At 38.7% G+C, this 21,856-nt stretch overlaps 1 long non-coding RNA gene across 5 annotated transcripts; it reads left to right on the top strand.

Annotated features, from left to right (window-relative positions):
* Positions 1 to 1,460: 1,460 nt before the first annotated feature.
* Positions 1,461 to 21,516, top strand: LOC124501732 (uncharacterized). 5 transcript variants are annotated; one of them, XR_006959806.1, is made up of 4 exons: positions 1,461 to 1,680; positions 14,041 to 14,104; positions 16,614 to 17,517; positions 17,847 to 18,449. It is a non-coding gene; the product is annotated as an uncharacterized LOC124501732 (long non-coding RNA). The 5 variants fall into 5 exon arrangements; XR_006959808.1 differs by lacking the exon at positions 14,041 to 14,104 and adding an exon at positions 19,835 to 21,516 and having other exon boundaries at positions 1,463 to 1,680; positions 17,847 to 17,922; XR_006959805.1 differs by lacking the exon at positions 14,041 to 14,104 and adding an exon at positions 19,633 to 21,516 and having other exon boundaries at positions 1,463 to 1,680; positions 17,847 to 17,922.
* Positions 21,517 to 21,856: the final 340 nt, after the last annotated feature.

The following is a 21,856-nucleotide window of genomic DNA, read 5'->3' as shown; positions in this document are numbered from 1 at the left end:
AGAAAAGAGAAGCCACAGGGATCAGTTCTCCTTTAGGCTTCCCTCCAGATGCACCACATGTGGGAACCTCTAGTCAATTGTATTTGAGCTCCATCACACTTTTATTAAAGTTCTAGGTATGTCTGCACATAATTTGCATATCCACACAGTTATGCATTTTGCACCAGGTACTTGGCCATATTTTCCCCTGCATACTCTCATGTAGTAAGTTAACACACTAGGGCATCACCAACTGCCTTAGAGGAGAGGTTGTCTTTGGGGGATTTCCATGACCAAACATTATGGGAAGGGTCACAAGGTATGTCTGCTAGCTCTGACTTCCATGCCTTAACAAACACGACTAAAACAAATCTGCACGTGTGCCCATTTCCCAGATGAAGAGAGACAATGAAAAAATTGATACTCCAATAACATCATTCAGACAGATATTTGGAAATAGCCGGATATTTGATTTTATTCATACAACCATTGTTGACAGGTTTTTTCACGGTATTTTGGCAAATGTTTTCAACCTCTTTCAAGACTAAGCCCCATGGAAATGACTGCACCGTTCCCAAGCTAAACCTTTTAAGAAGTAGCTCTTCACATTCAGTAATAGTCCGTTTTTTTCCTCTCTGGTTAATTCTGAGTTATACTTTGTGTCACTATTATATGTAATGTCTTATTCTCCACTACATGCTGAAGTTGATTAACGCTGGTATGGTGCAACACTGTCCATCTTCTACCCAGAGGCTCGCTGAATTCTCAACCAGTTCAAAGTTTGCCCAATGGTTGCCAAAGCAGAAAGCAAGTATCCAAAAGTCCAAAGACTAGAGGTGAGCTTCCTGGGTTTTAATCCCAGGTCGACCATTTAATTTTGGAAAAACTTTTGTCGGTATGCCTGCAAATATTTCATCTCTTCTATTTTGCCTTTTCACTATTTCTGAGTCTCTTGTCCTGATATTTGTTTCTACTTCTCTATAGCTTCACTTGTTTCTCAATCTATCTTGTTATCCCATTGTGATGTTTTTAAGAGAATTTTATTTATTCAGCTGTATCAATTCTGTTATTCAACCATCCACTAATTCCCTTATTTCAACAATTATATTTTCAAAGTCAAAATTTCGAATTGATTCTTCTTTATAATTGCTTCTTCCTGTGGCATTTTTCAGTAGTCTTCCATATCTCTGTGGTGATGTTAATTGTACTTATTTTGTACTTGTATTTATGTACTTGATCAGTTTTTGAGGTTTTTTTTAAGTGGTTAACATCTTTATTGCCTTGGAGGTGTTGGGGGGGGGGCAGGTACTCAGGAGCTGTTGGTGGGGCAGGCAGCTTCCTCTTCACTATCACAGGCTTCTGGCTGCACAGGATGGCACTGGCTCTGTGGACTGCAGCCAAGTACAGATCTGGGTGGTACGTGTTCTCCTAGGTCATATGCCTGAAGTTGAGGGTGGCCAGTGTGTTGTTGAAGGTGGTCTGCACCAGGAAGTCACAGGGTTTCACTAGCCAGATCTCTGCATCCTGACCACCACTACACCTCTGCCATAGCCCCAACTCCACGCCCACAGTCTTACAGTGAATCAGCCCATTGTAGCGAAGGAGTTGCAGCCTTCAGATGACTGGGGTTCATGCTGTATGACTGCTTATTCCTCTTGATCAGGAAGCCAGAGCAATTCCACTGGAGACCATCCATCACAGGTAGGCAGACATGGCGGCAGCTCCTCTCACTATAGTGGCCAAGAGGGAAAGAAGATTTTTAATTCTGCTTCCTCTGGGAGAATTTTGCCCATTTGTTGCCTTTTTTTTTTCTTTTTTCCATTATGCTTGTACTCCTCAAATCCCTGGCAATTTCCCCTATGATTTTATTTTGTTTCCTCTTAGGACTAACAATTGCTTTAGTTAGTGGTGTCTACCCAGAGAAGAAAACCTAGGATCTAGTTCCTGCCTTATGAGAATAGACTCAGGTCAAAGAGACTTTAGAATTGTAGGGGCGCCTGGGTGGCTCAGTCGGTTAAGCGGCCGACTTCGGCTCAGGTCATGATCTCGCGGTCCATGAGTTCGACCCCGCGTCAGGCTCTGTGCTGACAGCTGAGAGCCTGGAGCCTGTTTCAGATTCTGTGTCTCCCTCTCTCTCTGACCCTCCCCCGTTCATGCTCTGTCTCTCTCTGTGTCAAAAATAAATAAACGCTAAAAAAAAAAAAATTTTTTTAAAAAGAGACTTTAGAATTGTAATTTCAGTTCAGACATCCCCTGTTCTCCTCAGGCATCCTACCATTCTCCAAGGGAACCTCATAGTTACTCAACCAAGCATCTGCTCTCTGTAGCCCTGATTTGTAGCGTACCATCTTCTGTGTCTGTGATAATGACCTTGCCCTTAGGGGAAGTAGGGAAATTCCCAGGCCTGCCAATCTCCTGTACTTATCTACTGACTTCCCCTCCCAGCTGGGCTCCTGAGCTATCCTAGGGTAACTAATCTTACTACGTCAGACTGGCTTTCTTGCCACAAGGTTGCAATGGGGTTGACAGAGATCCTTCCAGAGAAGGAAAGGAGTTACTACTAGGAAGTTGTTCCCAGCACCTCTCCCATTCATAGCCATGGCCCTCTCCCACCCCAGGCCACCATTCATGCAACTGTTATTCTTCCCATACAGAAATCAACCATCATTTATCTCGACAAGTTTCTTGATGGTTTGGTCACTTGACCATCACATAATTTGTGCTGAAATTCCTTAGATACATATTAAGACTTCATTAATGTGAACAATGCAAAAGTGGTCTTGAATTGTTGTTGCATCTTCTGGAAGGTTTCCTTACCTCCAGTCACTGGCCCTACTCACCCACCTTTTCATGCTTGATATCACCAGCTAAGCCATTCTAACACATCAGCTCCATCTGAGCATCTGCCCCTCAAAAATGTTTGCCCCTCAAAAAGGGCACTTTGCTGTATATGTCGTGAACTGAAGGTTTTGCAGGCTATCATTTCAGGCCCTCCCCCAGTGGGTCTCATCCTAATATCCTAGACTTTTTTTTCTCCAGTCCCCCAAAACAAACTCATATAATTTTCCTTCCATTGTGGATTTCCTCTTCAGGACTATCCTTTTTTCTACATCCTACCCACATGCCACACAACTTTGTTCAGTAAATGGTTGCCTGAGTCTTCCCCATTGGGATTGCTCTTTCTGTCCCTTGGCTTCTAAAGCAAGGATTCAAACACTATTAATTGGGGACATATCATTGACTGCTCTTTAGTATTTTGAGATGTCCTCAATTAGATTATGCATTCCTAGAAGGTAGGAGTTTTTGTCCTGTCATGTACATCTCCCTTAGTCTTGAACATGGTGTTATGTACACACAAGGGAATCAATGGCTATTTTTCATTCATCAATTGATGGAGACCCTCAACAAATTCCACACGTCACATAATTTGGAAGCCCGTAGGCCAGATAGAGGTCAGATCATTTTTTTTTTCTCTCTGCTCTCTCAGCATTACACCCACTGCCAAGATACTTGAAGCGCTATGTAATTCTATCCTTGACATCAGAACAGCTTCACTTCTATCCAAATCTATGAATAAGTAATGCCTTCTCTCTGGCATCTCATAATGAGAACCCCAAATAATGATAATTCATTTGTTGTGCCCTGCACTAAAGAAAGCAGTGCCCTTCAGGAAGGTAGATGTGTTTTAAAGAAGGTAGACTGAGTGAAATGACCTTGCTTTATCCAAATTAGCAGACAGGAAGCAAACAGGAATTATCCCAGATGAGACTAAGCTTGCAATTTTTGCTCAGTAGCAGATAAGCTCTTGAACAAATCTAATTACTTGATATCTAATCTGCAAGCTTCCATAGGTCACCCTTCATTACTTGGGAGCATCTTAAATTTACAAGACAATTGGAAATGCTGAAGTCCTGAACATCGTGATTACTCACAAAATACTTTATTATAGGAAGTTTACTCCTGAGCAACTTGAACTTTTCTATTTACAATCCTGATCCCTGCAGTTTCAAAGTCAAAATACAACATCTACAACTTTTATGGGCCTCAAATACCAATACTTTGAACCATAGATTTGACTTCAAAATCATACATGTGAGAGTTTAAAATAGCATTACTTGAAAAATCATAAACACACAATTGCATTAACCATTTCTATCTTGGACTTCTGGTATGTTCAGCCTTCTCAAATACACAGGGAGAAAAGTTGGAAAATGTTAATCACTGTTACGTAACAGGAAAGAAGGAATCATTTGGAGCTAAAGGGTCTAGATTAAAATCTTATTTTGACAATTTTCTAGCTGTGTAACTTGGGACATATTCTTGAACTCTCAAGGATCTATTTTCCTTTTCTGTAAAATGTGAATAATAATGCCTATCTCACAGGATAGCTGGGAGAGATAAATTAAATAACAGATATGGAAATGATTAAATAGAGCACTTTGTAAACTAGAAATTATTGCACATATGTTGGTCACCATCATCACTTTTCTTCATTTAAAAAGTCATAATGTCAATGTATGCATGACCCTAAATTAGGTACCCTTAATAGGTCAGGAAAGAGTCCCATTAAAAAACATTTATTTTAATTAATATACTTTATAATTCATCAGAACACTGTGTCTAATACTCAAGGACACTGATTTTCCACTTACCAGTATAGTTCAAAACATTCAAAGCACTTAGCTCCCAAGGAGATTGTCTAGAAATCTTGACATGGTCACCTAAGAATAATTAATGAGCAGTAGAAGCCACAGCAGCAGTAGCTAGAGGCTTCCGAATGTTGCCAAGTAGCAGGCTTTTGATGTGTAAATTTACTCTAAACTTTCCTTGTCAGGTTCATTGATACTTCAAGAGAAAGACCTCTTACTTTATGCAGAAACCACTTCAAAATTATCTCAGAAAGGCGAGAATGGTACATATTTTTTCAAGTGTAGGAGGAAATAAATCTTGCATCCTCACTGATCCTGCTAAGCAATCCACGTTTTTTTTTAGGGAATCTGCTTTGCAAAACTTCTTTAAGAAAGAAATTCCTATGAAAGAATAAAAAATTATATTTCAAAAAAGGAGAATAAAAGAACAAAAGCTATGTATTCTGCGTGTAGAGTAACTTTATATGCAGAAACTTAGGAACAATTCTATTCCCTTTGCATACTTAGATGATTTGGACTTCCCTAATAAGCTGCTATGAGTTATTTCTAAATTACTATCTGATAAAGAGAAGTAAAAAAACATATTTTCCACTCTCTCATTTGATGTCAAAAGTGAAAGTAAGCAAATTAAAGACATAAAGTAAAATTATAGATTATGGTTAGGTATCTCCAATGGTCCGATGGGTTGTTCCAAGGTATATTTTATTTAATTCTCCTGGATGCTACTGAGCTGTTAAAACCAAAATTGTGCATTAAATTATGTTTCTTTCTATGTCCACCATCAGAATTCAAGTAATAATAATTCATAGTAAGAGTTACAATTTGTCATTTATAATGAGCCAGACAGTATGTTAATATACTTTTTTTTAATGTTTATTTATTTTTGAGAGAGAGAAAGAGAGAGAGTACAAGCAGGGGAGAAATAGAGAGAGAGAGAGAGAGAGAGAGAGAGAGAGATACAGAATGAGAAGCAGGCTGCAGGCTCTGAGCTGTCAGCACACAGCCCAACGTGGGGCTTGAACCCATGAACTATGAGATCATGACCTATGCTGAAGTCAGACGCTTAACTGACTGAGCCCCCCAGGCATCCCTGTTAACATACTTTCTAGTATGGAAAATTAAGTGATGTGCCTAAGATCACACATCCAATAAGTGGAAGATTCCAAGTCATGTTGGTAACAATGCAAACAACCTATACACATGCTACTATGCATGAAGAAAGTGCTTAGATATTCACTGATTGTGGTTTGATGGAATACAATGGAAGTATACTTATTTATAAAAAGTCACCTGCCACATGGCTTCATTTTTATAGACTTGAGTTAAAAACCTGCCAAAATTGAAGCTTTATTGCATGTAGAGTATTTGATTAAATACTTCCAGATAGTCAAACTAAGCCTAGAATAGGAGACTTGAACCTAGATCTATCTCTAATAAGTAATTTCTTTTCCAACATCATTTTACTTTTGAACAGATAGATTACGTAAGGGACTGGTACATGAAACAAGGTACTAAGAAAATCTGTTTTTAATATGCAATGATTAAAAGGTGAAATAGCCCTAACCCTGAATTCCCTCACAGCTTTAGTTATGCCCTGAACATTACATTTATGCTGTAATTTTGTTTCATTTTGGTTTAAAGAAAGAAGCTTTTATGGGCAATGCCTATTGAGCTACTGTGGTCAAATATTTATTAAAAAGAACATATTGATTTGCAGATTATAACTGACCACATATGAACCCTTCTTTCCAGTGACATTCTTATTTAAAGTATTGATTAAGGGCTTTTCATACAGAAAGCATTTTTCTTGTCAGTTCAGTTATGCTGGCTTTTGTAATAAGCTAATTTGATTTCCTTTTTTAACCTTTGTTTGATTAGGGGAACAGACATTTGCATTAAAATTCAAGAGAGATGAAGTCTATCATCGATCTTGACTTCCTCATGGACCTCTTGTACTCAGCGAAAGATGATTTAGAGAATGTCAAGAGTCTTGGAACAACCATAATGAGAGAGGAAAAAAAAAATCACTTCAGACTTACAAACCAGTAAGGGCTTATTTGACAGAAAGGGCAATTGCATTTGGTGGATATGTTTTAGAGAAATCAAATTCAGGAAGTTTAATTTTGTTCTTAAGCCAAGTCATTAAGAGATCTATGAGATGAACTGCCATTAATAAAGTACACGCCAGTTAAACCAAAACATTTCAAAACATCTGAAGAGGTTAAACAAAACACGTACATTGTTACTTGCCACAAAGAAAGACTAAAAGTAAATTCTAATATGTCTTTATAAACATGGTCTTGGTGAAACACTAATTTCAAGACGAGTTTGTGATTTAATCCTCTATTGCTGTCTATTGCTGAAAATTGTAGGGATAAAACCTGTATCAGCCACAGTCCTCCACTAATGTACCCCAGAATTAATCAGTTGTCTTGTACAATAAGACTCAAATCTATCTGCAAATTGTTTTGGTTAACCTGGCCTCTGGATCCTTTTCCTAGCCAGGAACCAATGTATTCTGGGGCCTCAATAGGTCAGATCCATTGCTCATTCTGAAATCCCTCCCAAAGATCTGTATCTGGATCTTTTCTGGAAGAGAAGGCTTCCATTTTCTGAGGAGTTCCATTTTCTGTGGGGATAGTTTTAATGCAATAAGAATTGAGCACCTACAATGAACCTAGTAGTGTAGTAGATGGGCAGTGGGATACACCGAAAGTATACCAGGTTTGTCCACCCATCTTTCGTTCTTTTTGCTATAGCTATTCGGAACATTTTCAGCTAATACAATGCAACAGTGAGCAAAACCAAAAGACAGGAAAAGGAAAAAAAAAAAAAAACTTGGCTAGAATCTCCCAACAATTGGTAGAAAAATTTCTGGTTCCCAGGATAATTGGACTATGTCTCCTAACTCCACTGAATGAATTTTCATGATTCTAGGTTTCTTGGAAGAATTTCTGGAGTCAGCAGCCATTGGTAATTTCTTTCTCTCTCTGGAAGGGTCATTGAGTTTATTTACCAGAAGTGACTTTCTATTACCCACAATTCTAACAGAGATGGTTTATCTTTCATACCAAATTTCTAAATTTTACAGCTTACAGTTGTGGTTTGACTATCTTTTTATATTAATTTTTAATTAATGTAAATTAATGTTTTTCACCTTTAAGTCAACATAGGCAAAGATTCTAGGAAACTAACTTTTTAAAAACTTCATCCAATTTAGAAGTAGAAGATACTTGATATTTGGCATTAGAGGTAAATCTAGTGTTTCCTCTGTGAGTAATATTATAAAATTACATATATTTAAGGACCACAGATGAAATGAGATTGTTTATATCTAAAATATTTTAAAATTAAGAAAACAATACAACTAACATACTTTTCAAATTCTGTGAAGTTGGGCCCTTTTACAGTAAAGATGGCACTGTTTTATTTGATGTCTAACAAATAATAGAGATGAAAAATATTCCATTTATGGCAACAAGTCTCCAAACTGTGTTAGTTGTATGAAACTCAAATATCCATAAAACACGGCAAAAGAATTTAAGGGAAGCATTTTCATATGTCCCATATGGGCAAACCATTAACTGTTCTTTCACGTTATGAATCCAAAAGTATCTATGTTATATTTTATATTGTGTTAAAATCAATATAATGTAATATAAAATTCATCCAGAGGATAATATATTTATGTATTCCTAAGGCATTTTTAGTTGAGGCATTTACTTGGGCTTTAATTTTTAAAATAATGCTGCTCAGCTCATACCTGTATTGTTCCTCCAGGCTCATGGCAGGATCAACAGTCCTGGCACCTGGGAAATCCATCAGACACATCCCAATGGAGGTTTAGAAGGCAGACACGTCGTTGTTTTAGTCTTCGGTTGCCTTTCAAATTCATTGAACAGAATTCCTTATCTCATAACAAAGATTTTACTAGAATATTTTATGTGTAATTTATCAGAATAGCTGCCAAGATGTTCAGTTTCTTTTTAAAGGCAGGAGCTTTAGGGCAGACAAGCTTGAGGCTTAAAAAGCCTGATTTTGCATACTCTTTATTTTCCCTGTGGTCTCTGAAGTCTAGTTTATTGGTAACCGCCATGTTACTGTTCCTGTCTCAACTGGCTCATTACTCAAAGCCAATAATAATTGCTAAATATGACTAATATCACGTGGAAGGTCGCAAAGTTCACTGCTAACCTTCATTCCAGCTCAAAATGTTTTCAAGGTTAATAGATTGATTTTGAGCTGAGATATGATGCATTTATAAAATGGAAGAAAATGAAAAATTTGGCATCACCAATATGCGGATGGTTTTAAATGATTCATTTGTTACATTTGGACTATAGCCATGAAATTCATTTGATATATATCTCATAGTTATATTCTAACCTAGACACTAGAAAATAAATTAGTGATACATTTTACCATTAGACAATTTTACACACACACACACAATCCAGGATGAGAATTAGGGCACTATAACTTATTATTTCAGCTGAGGAATATCATGTATGTAAGTAGAACCTAACCACTTTTAAAGATTGAGACAATGCTAAAATACAGTTCAGTTAAAACTATAATTCTAAACGGCTGGATGCTGATTGCTTCCCTTGGTCTCCTTGCTTGGAACAAAGACAAATGAAATTCCTGATTTCATCTCAGTTCTGTGCTTATTACACTCTGTGGGACTCTGGTTTTGGTCTATAGAAATCTCTTGTTTTGCCTACACCCTTGATTGGGCCTGACAAGGACTTCAGGATATCAGAGGGGTCCTTATCACCAGCCCTTCTCATCCCACCCAGTGCCTGGTTCTGGGCCCAGTCTTGTGACCAAATCAACTGAGCTTGATTTCAGTTCCAGTTTCATGAGTCTGAGGATCTCTGGCCTCTGGTTCTGACCTGGATTTATGGTTTGACCCAGCTTTGCCAGAACCTGGCCCACCAAATAGAAGGCAGCATTTCCTGAGAGTTTTCCAATTCTCTTTAGGCTTTATGGTCCTTATTAAGAGGAAGTCACCAAGGCCTGTAGTTTCTTCCTTTCAAATGTTGTTCAATTCACCATTCCTTTTAATTCCATAAGGTCTAGATTACTAAATGCACCTTTATTTATGTACGTGCACTTAGTGTACCTTATATAGATTGTCTTTATTTTCAAGCTCTTCCTATCTCAATTCCTGATTAATTAGCCCAACCATGATTAATACCATGGTGGTCTTCCCCCGACCCAGCACCACCAAAAAGTCACCAGCGACTTCCCCTTTCCTTACACAACAGCACACAAACCTTGGCTTGGCTTGGATCCTAACTGTTGTGCCACATTCTTATTCTCACTGTTTTAGGAAACAGGTGGATCTGTGATCCGCTCTTGACTCAGCTGTCCCCCTTGCTAACTGCAAATAAGGAAAATCACTTAATTTAGCCAAACCTCCATTTTTCACCTCTGTACAGTGATGAAAATAAAATCTTCCTTACCAGTTTTTGTGAGGATTAGTCATGCTCCGCATAAAATTCCTAATGAGTTCCATGGCATGTGGCAAGGGCTCAGTGTACTTGTAAGAAGGCTTTGTTATTGGACTGCAGTTGTCACCCCTTCTAGAAGACTCTTTGCCTACTCAATGCCCACTCTGTCTTTAAGACCATGTCATATTCCACACTCTTCACAAAGGCCACTATGATTAGGCCAAATGTAATCTCAAAATGCAGTAGTGTTTGATCACTTCCTATTCTTATCATTTCCTAGTCTTTCAGGTGTGATAGTCTTGTCTTCCCAACTAGATTATAAGCTCCAAGAGGGCAAACTAAAAATTTTATCCTCTGTCACTACAATTTTGCTGCTTTTTGGTCTTGCCTGGTTCCCTGCATTCAGTGTCCCCTTGTTTCAGGTATTTCTAGGGACCTTCAGAATGTGTCTCCAGGGTTCTTTAATATTTCCCTTTTGTGGTGTCTAGCCTTTATGGGGCATAGCAATACCTGTCCAAGACAGCCTCATCCGTACATTCCCATGCTGCCTTCAGGAAGCATATCCACAGGCACCTGCCTCCGCTGTCTGCACCGTCATTCACGTCATGTCTGCTGAGCACACTCACTGCCCTCCCTGAAGGTCATCATGCCACTGATCATCAACTCATTACACTGGGGCCCCTGGATCTGTTCCCTGTGCCCCCCGCATCTTATGAGAATTTTTAGGACAACAGTCCTTATGTAGGGAAACATTTTTCCTGGGATATGAATTTAGTGGAAAGCAGCCAAGAATAAAGCAGAGTGAAAGACTCAGTATTCCCCTCATCCAACTTGTAATAAGGCTTTATTACTGGGTTAAGTCTGGACCCCATTGCCTTTTTCCTTAGGCTGGTTTCCTTCCAGGAGCCCTCAGCACCTCAAATAAGTAGACACCTAATGAGCCCCCTACCCACTCACCAGCCAGGTCTTATTTCCAGCACCAGCATCAGCTTAGCAGCAAGCTGGAATCTGTTTTAACTTCTTTAATAGCACTCTGCTGGACACACACATAAAATCCAGCTAAAGATCACTAGGCCAACTATCTTAGCCCAGTTATATAAACAAAATAATTTGGAGCATTATGTTGAATCTGTACCACGGAATTTTATTATTTTTTTAATTCTTGTTTTGAAACTGTTTTTTTCCTGTCTATATTCATTTTAAGTAAGAATAAAGGGAAATAATGTCTGTTATTTGAAACATGCATACAGAGGAATTTATAGCACAAGTTCAAATAACCAGGCTGAGGAAGACTAAACTTTGCAAAAGCACATGTTCAAAGAAATACTGATTTTTGCTTTATGCACTTTAGCCAGCTGACACCAAAATACTTCCAACTGTAGAACAAGAAGTCATCAAAGAATCTTGCTTAGGGTACTTCTGAATCTACAAAAAGTCTACTGGCCTGAAAATTCAAAACTGCTTCCTCACCATTTTGGTGTTATCCTTAGCTTCCCCTGGTCCCAGTTAGCTTCCTCTCCAGTCTGGTACACTTCCGGGTCTTCTGTTAACTATCCTTAACCTTCCCTGAGTGGATGATCGTGATCTTTGTAGGCAGCAGTAGAAGCATGGTGCTTAGAGGCCTCTCCAGCAGCACCGTGGTCTACAGGAGACTTTCTCAGATTCTGAAAGAGAAGCCAGAGAAGGGGATGGGTCATTGGAAGAAAATTTTTAAATTTTTTTTTAACGTTTTATTTATTTTTGAGACAGAGAGAGACAGAGCATGAACAGGGGAGGGGCAGAGAGAGAGGGAGACACAGAATCGGAAGCAGGCTGCAGGCTCTGAGCCATCAGCCCAGAGCCCGACGCGGGGCTCAAACTCACAGACCGCGAGATCGTGACCTGAGCTGAAGTCGGACGCTTAACCGACTGAGCCACCCAGGCGCCCCTGGAAGAAAATTTTTAAAAAGGAGAGAAAGAAAAGTACTAAGTTTCCCTGAGCCTGACCCTCTGGTTTTTAGTCTCCTAAACACAATGGTTTTACTTGGTTACTTTAAGGATTTCAAATCTGAATACAGCACCCTACACAAATACATATCCTAGACATGCATATACACACATAGACACAGACTCTTTCAGAATTGAAAATAGTAAGACAAACCAACAAGAGATTAATTTCACAGTTATGGCCATTTTCTAGTGACATAAATTAAAAGCAGTAACAATGGAATTGATTTTCCAGATGATATGATATACAGATGTGGCATGCACAGAACATTAAAGCCAGAAGTGACCTTGGAGATCACCTAATTTTACTTCCTCAATTTGCACATGAAGAAACTGAGGTCTCAAGTAATGAAGTAATTTGTTCAAAGTCAGGGATATGTTCAATATTGAAACTGGCATTAGGACACAGTTTTCTTTAAAATCTACCTTTTTTTTTTATTCTGTCCTCATTTGCCCAGTTTTGGGACTTACAGCTAAAGTTGTCTTCTTAACCCTGATTTTTGTACTAGGAGGTTTGCAAACAACTAGCCTGCTCAAGTGTAAACATGTTTTGTTGGTTTCCACACATCCTATGCGTAATATGTTATACAATAGCTGAAAGACTTGAAAGAAGTCTAATTGATACTTTCCTTATTTCTAGTGTCTGGTACTTTCATTTAAGAATTCTCTCTCTTTCTATACATGCCCCTGCCTTGTCCCCAGTTTTGTGGTGGAGTCATTTCTGTGGCTTGAAGTTTTAGTAACTTAGAGCTATTGTCAGAAAGCTTATGAAAAGCAGTAGGAGGAAGCCCATTACCAATTGCCTGCTAGCCCTGGCAAATTACATGCCTGTTGCTTTTCGCTGCTTAATTTCATAAGATCATCCCTCTAGCACTCACCTTGGGCAGAAACTTAGGGAGACAATAGACTATCTAGGCAGATTCTGATGCCAAGGGGTAGGAAAAAATGGATGGAGCGGACAAATTACAGCGTTGCCTATTCAGTCATGAGAATGGAAACATGTCTGTGAATCAATGTGTGAAAAGGATATTTAATAGGATGGGAGAAGTCACTTTAACACCTGTTTCTTCTGCAATTGAATGTGCTAGTGCCAATCACTCTGTCTGGATCCACTCTCCAAGCAGAAAATGACCTCACCTCTTATTCTTTAAGGATTGAAGCAGCAGTACAAGGTCTATTTTTAACCAAACTGGGAGCAATAACCACGGCATTGACTGCTGGGAAAGTCTGTCTTAGAAGGTCTGGCCTGAGGCATTGAGGAATCAGAGCCAGGAGAGAGGTTGTGAGCTTGTATAAATACAACCACATGAAATGAGGAGTGCAAAAAATAAAAAAAAAATCTGAATAAGGAGTGAACTCATTTTACCCTGAAAGTTACTAAACCTAAAGTCATAAATGCCAAGATAAAGAGAGAGGAAGAGGCTCAGCCAATGCTTTTTATTATAATCCGTTATGGTAATGGAAAATTTTCTTTTGAACTCTAGCTGTCTGTGTTGACTTTGGTAAGGTGGAAATTCAGGCCTATTTATTGGGAAAGAAGGGTTCCGAGTAAGTCTCAGCAGGGCTCAGCTCAGAGCTTTGAACAGTCCCCCATGGAAGGGCACCCTTTGCAGGGATCATGCAATGAAATGTTAATATAAGCTTATTTCTTTTCTGCACTTCTCCAAAACTTGAGGCTTCCTCCATGAAAATTTGTGGAGATTGCATTTCATCAGAGGCTCTCCCTGAGCTCGGTTTTATTCTTTTCCATGCACCTGAACCAGCACTGTGGTGAGCAGTGCAAAGAACACAACATCATGATTATCTTGGCCTCAGAAATGCATTACTTACACTTTTAGTTTTTATATTTCTCCAGAGATGAATAATGCATCTAGAACACATTTCCAAACAGCTTACAACTTTTCTTCAATAAAACTCAGTCTTTTTATTGATTCCAAATTTTGGCTGACTCCTTTTTTTTTTTTTTTAAGAAGAGTTCTCAATTTGTTCATATAGCTTGACATGTACATCTTTAAAAATGCAGAATAATATCAGGTATGTCATATCTATCCGTTTAGCATAAAGGTAAGTTCTTTTCATTTCTATTTTCATATGACTTTGTTTACTTTTATTTCTTTTTTTCTTCTATTTAAATTCAGGTTAGCTAACATACAGTGTAGTCCTGGTTTCAGGAGAAAAACCCAGTGATTCATCTCTTACATATGATACCCAGTGTTCTTCCCCAGAAGTGCCCTGCTAAGTGCCCATCACCCATCTAGCCCATCCCTCCTCACGTCCTCTCCAGCAACCCCGGCTCTGTTCTCCATATTTAAGAGTCTTTTATGGTTTGATTCTTATGTTCACTAAGAGTTTCTTCAGTGAGACAGTGACAGCCTTCAGGACTCCCAGGTGTAGATTCACTCAGTTATCATTTTACAGCACAGGGAAAAGACATGTAGGCAAGCAAATAAGAAAGATGCAACATAGTAAGTTATGGTAAAGTAATATATAGGATATTTTGGGAGTGTCCGGAAGGTGGTAATTAATTGGGCCTGCAGGAGTGTGTTCAAGGAAAGTCTCATAGAAAAATAGCTATCTGAGCTTGTTCTTATGTGTAGGGTGAGTTGGTGTTTCAAACAGGAAACACTTGCAAATGCCCAAAGGTGTGAAGATATGTGACACATTCAAAGAATAGCCACTAGTCTGATCTGGTAGGAGTGTTACATGCATGTGGTAGGGAAGGTGGAGGCTGGGCAGTGAGCAGCAAGAGGTGAAACTAGGCAGGTTGGAACTGAACCGTGAAGAGCTCTGTACCAGATGCCAAGGGCTCAACATTTCTTTTACCAAAGAGCAAAGAACTCCTCTGACTTAACAGTTGCATTCTTCTTCGCGGTAAGTAGACATCACTCAATTCTTACCTGTAAGGGGTTTCCCCTCTACAAGGCTTGGTAATACATTCTTCAAACTCATACACCTGCTTCTTAGTCCTCCAGGAAAACTGAATTGCACAGTGTCCCACACAGTTATGTGGAGCCATGTGACTGAGTTCTATGACACGTGGGCAAATGCGAAAGATGCCACTACCAGAAACCTCTGGTGGAGAACTCTGGGACTCCAAAGATGGCAGAGTCACAAGATGGAAGCATGGGGGCGATGTGCCAGAGTTGATGCATGGGAGGCCACCCACCAAATAGACTATGATTCCAGTGAAAAATAAACTTTCTATGCCATTAAAGCTACAAAGAGTTGGATATCGTCCATCCTGTGTTAATCTATGCTAATTCAGTGGGTGAAGAAATTTTCAGGGAAAAACTAGCTGCTTGCACATGGTATATTCCACTGTATGAATAAATACCAATGGTGCTGGCTCGCTTTTCTCCAGAAGGACTCCCAGCGCATATGTCTAGCCCCAGATTATCTCTAACTTATTGCCAATAGGTTTGCAGTGGTTACCTCATTCTTGCCGCCCTGATTGGCTACCTCCATAAGGCAGGGTAGAACCAGTTCCATAAAACCAAATCACTTCTCTCCTTGCTCCTCCTATCTTGTACACGTCATTCAGGGTATCAGCTGTGTTTTATGACTTTCCTCAAGGCCATTCTTGCTTTTATTTTAATTTTGTTTAATGTGTATATAAATATATTTATTTAGGGAGTGTTTGGGACCTGCAGTCTATAGTAGGTCTGATCTCCATGCCTCTCTGGAGATGAGCCTGAATGATATTTACAAAAAATTCTTCTTCCAGGAAAATCTGAGCCAGTTCTGAAGAAATGAGAGTAGGAAAAGGATGGAGGGTCAAGGACCAAAACACCTCACTTGGAATTCTTGCTACAACAGGCTTGTAACATATGGCTTTAATTGCTGTTTTCTGACCATGTTATTTTAAAAGAACTTTTGAATCCAGAGACTTGGGCTAATAATGACAAATATTTTAAGATTTGTCACAAAATATTTCCTTAACTGAGTGTAATGCTCAGGAATTTGAACTCATTTCACTATTTGATACCTTAAGTTTTTATATTCTCAGAGTCTAGGTGAGAGTGTAGCATAGCAATTCTGAGAGGGAGCTGAGAGCTTCTCTGAAGAGATCCAATTATTCAATATGCTGCCCTAAGAGTACTGTCATGTTTTCAATATTCCTGCATTGAGCTTTATGATCTCACAAGTTATAACTGACATCAATTTAATGAATTATTTCTTGAAGAAATCTGTCACAGCATTTTTACAAAAAGCGTTATTATTCCTGTATTTGAGTCTTCCACGAAAATTGTTTTCATTGGAGCCTGCTGAAAATTTAGACAAGATGATACAGATTGTTCAACAAAAATGAGAGTTCCCAGAGGAAGAGTCTAGAAAATGATTCAACATCATGGAGTTAGACTCCCTAAGATGAAATCTTGGCTCTACTACTAAGAAGATAGAGGACAAGGTCCAAGAGAGGTCCTCAAGCTCTCTGTGCCTCAATTTCCATCTCTATCAAGAGAGTTATAGCAGTATCTACCTCATGAGGCATGGATTTGTATCATTTGTTCACAATTATCCATTTCCTTTTCATCTTTTCCAGTTTTCCCTGTAGACATCCTCATGCCACTGATTGGATATGAGGGCCTTGTGACTTGCCGAGATGGGCCATAAATAGATGAACATTTGCCTCATCTGAGCAGAGGTTTTTAGATGAGCTCTTGTGTTCTGACCTCCACCCTGAGACCATCAAGTTTCGTGTAGCGGCTACTTCTTCATCCTGGGTTCGGGAACGAGAAGACACAGGGACCATTGCCAAGAAGAGTCCAGCAGAGCTGCAAATATCCAGAAATTTCAGAACTTTTAGGATTGAAAATTGAAACTTTCTTATTTCTAACAAGTTAAAGAATCTAAAATTCAGACAAAGATTGTTCACAGATCCAACACACCCTTGGTCAAGTCTACTGATTAGATTAATATGGCCTTAGTAAATGATCTCAGTTAGACAAATGGCTCAGGGAAAAGACACTAAAGGTGCATCCATCTGAAGCTTGATAAGATCAAAGTATCTATGAAGGTATTTCTTGAAAAGTTATGGGTATGGTTATTGACTCACATGAAACTTGTTGGGATCAAACTGATTAAAAAGAAAAAAGAAATTTTGTAGAGAGCTGTTGCCAAAGTACTCCCAGCCTGGATTAGAAGAGACTACAACTATTCAAATCATAAATAACTCTTGGGTCCCTAGTCTTCTACAGGTGTGAAGCAATCTGAAATAGCCTGTCAGTCACAAATGGCATCTTTTCTGATACTCACTTCAGAAAAGGCCAAGGAGGATAACGGAAAAGGAAGAGTTGTCCAATCAAACATCATGGAGAACACAGACTAAGAAATGACTCCCAGAAAATATCACTGGAGCAAATCAAGGAGCAGTCCCTACCATTAGTGTAGAGGAACTTGCAACTTCTGTTCAGTGGAATATCAGAACTGTTATTCACCAGTGACTGGTATGTACCTCCAATTCTTCCAATTTTTTAAAAAAAAATTATTTATTTTTAGAGAGAGACAGAGAGCAAGAGTGGTGGGGGCAGAGAGAGGGGGGAGAGAGAACTCCAAGCAGGTTCCACGCTGTCAGTGCAGAGCCCAACGAAGGGTTTGAACTCACAAACTGTGAGATCATGACCTGAGCTGAGATCAAGAGTCGGATGCTCAACTGACTCAGCCACGCAGGTGCCCCCATTCTTCCAATTTTTTAATAAAGTGTCCCTACTTCACTATTGTATTATATTGGGTTTAGGAGAATAAGAGGACTGACAACTTTTCACTTTACTCATAGGTCACTGAATCAAGAAGAGCAGCCAGCAGACATGATATATATTCACCAGATTCTGGACATCTGAGCCCAATGCCTGGTATTTTTGGGAAATTGGGGAGAGGTGAAAGCATCTTGTGAGCAGAAGAACAAATTGGGGCAGACTGCATGATTATTCATAATTATTTGTCTTCTCACTGCCATTGCCAGTCTTCTCAGTAGATGGAGTACACTTGTTCACTCCACTGGCTCTGGGTGTGGCTATGTGATTTGCTTTGGCCAAAGGAACCAGAATGAATGAGATGTTTGTCATGACTGAAAACATGATTTCAAAAGCACTGCAAGTTTCCATCAGTCTTTTCGCTGTCTCGGAAAGTGGCTTTAACCTGGTTTTCAGAATGAGAAGACATGTAGGACCCAAAACAGACCAGCAGTGCTGCAGCTGACCCCCAACCTCAATATAATATGAGCCAGAAATCAATATTTCTTGTTGTAATCCAAAAAAAATTATGTATTACAACAACAGAAGTTAATACATGAGAATGTTTTGAGCATTTGATGTGATAACACATGCTTAATGCAATGGCTGGCACATCCTAAATTCAAAATAAATGTTCAGTTCTGTCATTGGTGTCATCTCTATATCCCCATTCACCTATAACAGCTCTAGAAACAGAATTGGCATTCTTCAATATTTGTTGAATGATTGACGACGGATTATTGAAATGTATAGCTTTTATAAAGTTAAATAAGGTGAATGAAATACAGAATCACTTTTCCAGTTCTTGTGAATCTAGTGATATACCCTATAAAACACAAGGGACATACTTTCTTGATCTATATTTGAAATACCTTCACTGAAGAAGTATATGATATGAATGATAATTTTAAAACCCACCAATAAATATTTTGGGCCAATATGTTTTGCTCTTCCAAAATAGGAGAGTCAGGTTTTCTAGTATGAATGAGATCTGGGACTGTAAGAAATGCTTCATTAGTTGCTTTGGTGACAAATACCCAGTAAACCTGAAACAGACTCAGATTCTGGTTAATGGGGCTTTCTGAGAACATCATTCCAGAGCAAGGACATAAAATTCTTTTGGAGATTTTTAGAGTATTCCCTCAAGCTGACTTTTGGAGATACTGTTGATGAGTTCTAAGGTCATTTATTTTTGGAACTTAAAAGATTCCTACAAATAATGGACAGCTCACTTTAAAGCTGCAGTAGCAAGGAAAGAAGGGTGATAAAAGTGGATAATAAAAATTATAAGGGATTTATTTGGGGCTCTTTAAAAATTAAGATGACTCCTTGGAAGGGCACATCCTTTTAAAATTTGAAATGTCCCCTTGGAAATAAAAAGATAATCCAGAGTGAGTGAAATACTTTCTTGAACCTCCCTCCTTCTGAGGCCTGCAAAATTTTTAACTAAGATGGGCGTAAAGAGTTGGTGATTTCCTTTTTTTCAAAATAATTACATTATTATTAATCATGACATCACCTAACATATAGTGAATTCAATTTGAAGTACTTTCGCATCTTTTTTGTCATTGTTCTCCGTATCAACCCCATGAGTCAAACTACACAGGCTTTATTACTGTCTCTATTTAACAGATAACAAAATACAGGCTCAGAGAGCTTTGAAGACTTGTCCAAAGTTGCATAGCCAGTAAGCAGCAGAGGTGGCTCATTTTGCCTCAGGACCATTGTTCTTTTTATCTATTATTAAATATCAATTAAAAAGTAGCAATTGATTTCCAGTATTTAAATGACAGAATAAAGGTATAACTGCCCCTTTCCTCTGTCTTCCAGAAACATGAGAAGCAGAGCTGAATGCTCAATCACAGTTATCCCATCCATCCATCAGACAAGATGGAGGTGAAGGCCTGTGCATGGCACACAGTGCTGCCAGTCTCTGTTGGGCATGAAGAAGTCTGAAAGAGCTCACTCTTGTACATGACTCTGCTGGGAGGATCTTTCCTATGACTTACAAGGTTCTCTTCCTCCCACCTAGGTACCACCTGCAATTGCTGGTCCAGAATGCCCGTCCTAAAGAGAAATGATAGCCAGATGGAATCATCCTGGGATGTAGTATACAAAGATACTACAAGAGAAAAGATTGAAAGGGACAGAGCATGGGGGCTAGGGAGCAGTGGTGTGGTGACAAATTAAAAAGCATCAGAAATATGCCAGAAATGTGGCACTACAGCCCAGGCAAAAATTAGCATCAAGTCCATGTATCACCAAGAATTCACAAGGTAATGAAGCTATTGATTGATGAAATAAGAATTTTTCCATTGGGTTATGAGTGCCCAGGGAAGATAAAGTGAAATAATAGGTGGAAAAAACAAGCCCTTAGGGAAATATGAGGGTTACTTTGGAAGCAGCACCCAGGAGAATAGACACTGCTGAGAACACATAAGGACAGTGGACGACAAGAGTGAGAAAGTGAAATGGCAATAAACAAGAATTGGAAGGGAATGTAGATAAATGATCAATAAAGAAGACACATTCATTGGATCCAGAATTAATGAGAGAGGACTCTAAATCCTAAATGGCACATCTTATTCAAGGGAATACAAAGTTACATCAGATTGTCAACACTAAGACATAGCGTAGTGAAGTCCTGAATATCCAAGATAGAGATTTCCTAACAATGGAAACATTATATAAATAGCACAGTTCAGAGGGAAAAAAAAGGGGGGGGGGGAAGGTAATGTAAGGGTAGAGACTTCCTTAACTTTCACAGCCAGGCAGCAAAGCTGACAAACCAGCTAATACAACTTTTTAAAATATACAAATATAATAAAGTAATAAAAATCAAAATCAGCTACTAGAAGGAGTACTAAGAAGTGGAAATTGCTGATTTCACCATTAATATGGTAAGGAGTCAAAGAATGCTGATCAAAGAAATAGAGGTCTTAAGTAAAGTATACCACATGCTTATTAAAACAAACCACTAGAGAAAAATTTATATTTTTCATATAATCAGCAAAAAGCAAGAAAAAACACAGACCACATAGTGAAATGTAGAAATAAAAAGGTCAATAAAAAAACAGAAGTGTATCATTAATTATGACAAAAAATAAGATCCATCAAATCCACTTTAAGAAATGTATCTTCCAAATATATTCATATATATGTGAACGAGGTATGTACAGAGATGTCTACTGCACAGCTGTTTGTAACAGCAAAAGCCTGGGAACAATTTAAAAGTTTATTAATGGCAACTGATTCAATAAATTATACCACAAAATGGAACACTATACAGCAGACAGAAAGATTGACACAGCTTCAAAATCATAATGTTAGGTTTAAAAATAAGGTATAGAATACACAACCATTTGTACAAAAATTATATGCACACATAACATATAATCTGTGTATGTGTGTATGAGTGTAGATACATACCATCTTTGGAAGAACAAGGAAATTTGTAAAAACAAATGTGACCAGACAGGGAAATTGGGTCAGTGGAAGATGAAGGCCAGAAGAGTACTTCTCATGTACTCCTCTACACTTCCCAAACGGTGTATGTGTGCAGATTCTGTCTAACCAAAATCATATCAATTACCAAATTGTTGACCCTATTATGCAAGTGCCAATTTATAATAGGTTGGGCATCAACATAATTCCCTACCTAGAACATCTCTGAGTATCCAGTTTGCTTGTGTCCCATTAAAATATAAGATTTTATTTTGCCTTGGACTCACTTTTAGAGCTTGACTTAGAAGGGACTTGAATGCAGATGTCACCATCATCTAGATAGAAATGGTCCAGATCACCAGCTAACACCTGCTTCAAGGGAAGGGTAGAGAATGCCCATCATTTGTGAGCATGCTGATCAGACACAAGGAAACTGAGTTAAATCAGATTGACGTCATAGTTATAGTTAGACAGAGGGGTGATGTGTCCAGGAGCACTCCAGGACAAGCTGTGAAGCTATTATTAAGTACTCTTCAATTTTTAATTTTATAACTGAATGTCCACTCCCACTGAGAATGCCCTCCTGCAGACATCATTTGAAGTGGGAAAT

Source organism: Lynx rufus, unplaced genomic scaffold (genome assembly GCF_022079265.1).
Source record: "Lynx rufus isolate CCGP_SWC_20201006 ecotype Redwood Valley unplaced genomic scaffold, mLynRuf1.p SCAF_7, whole genome shotgun sequence".
NCBI lineage: Eukaryota > Metazoa > Chordata > Mammalia > Carnivora > Felidae > Lynx > Lynx rufus.
Note: the sequence above shows the minus strand (reverse complement) of the source record. Positions and strands in the feature narration are given on the sequence as shown.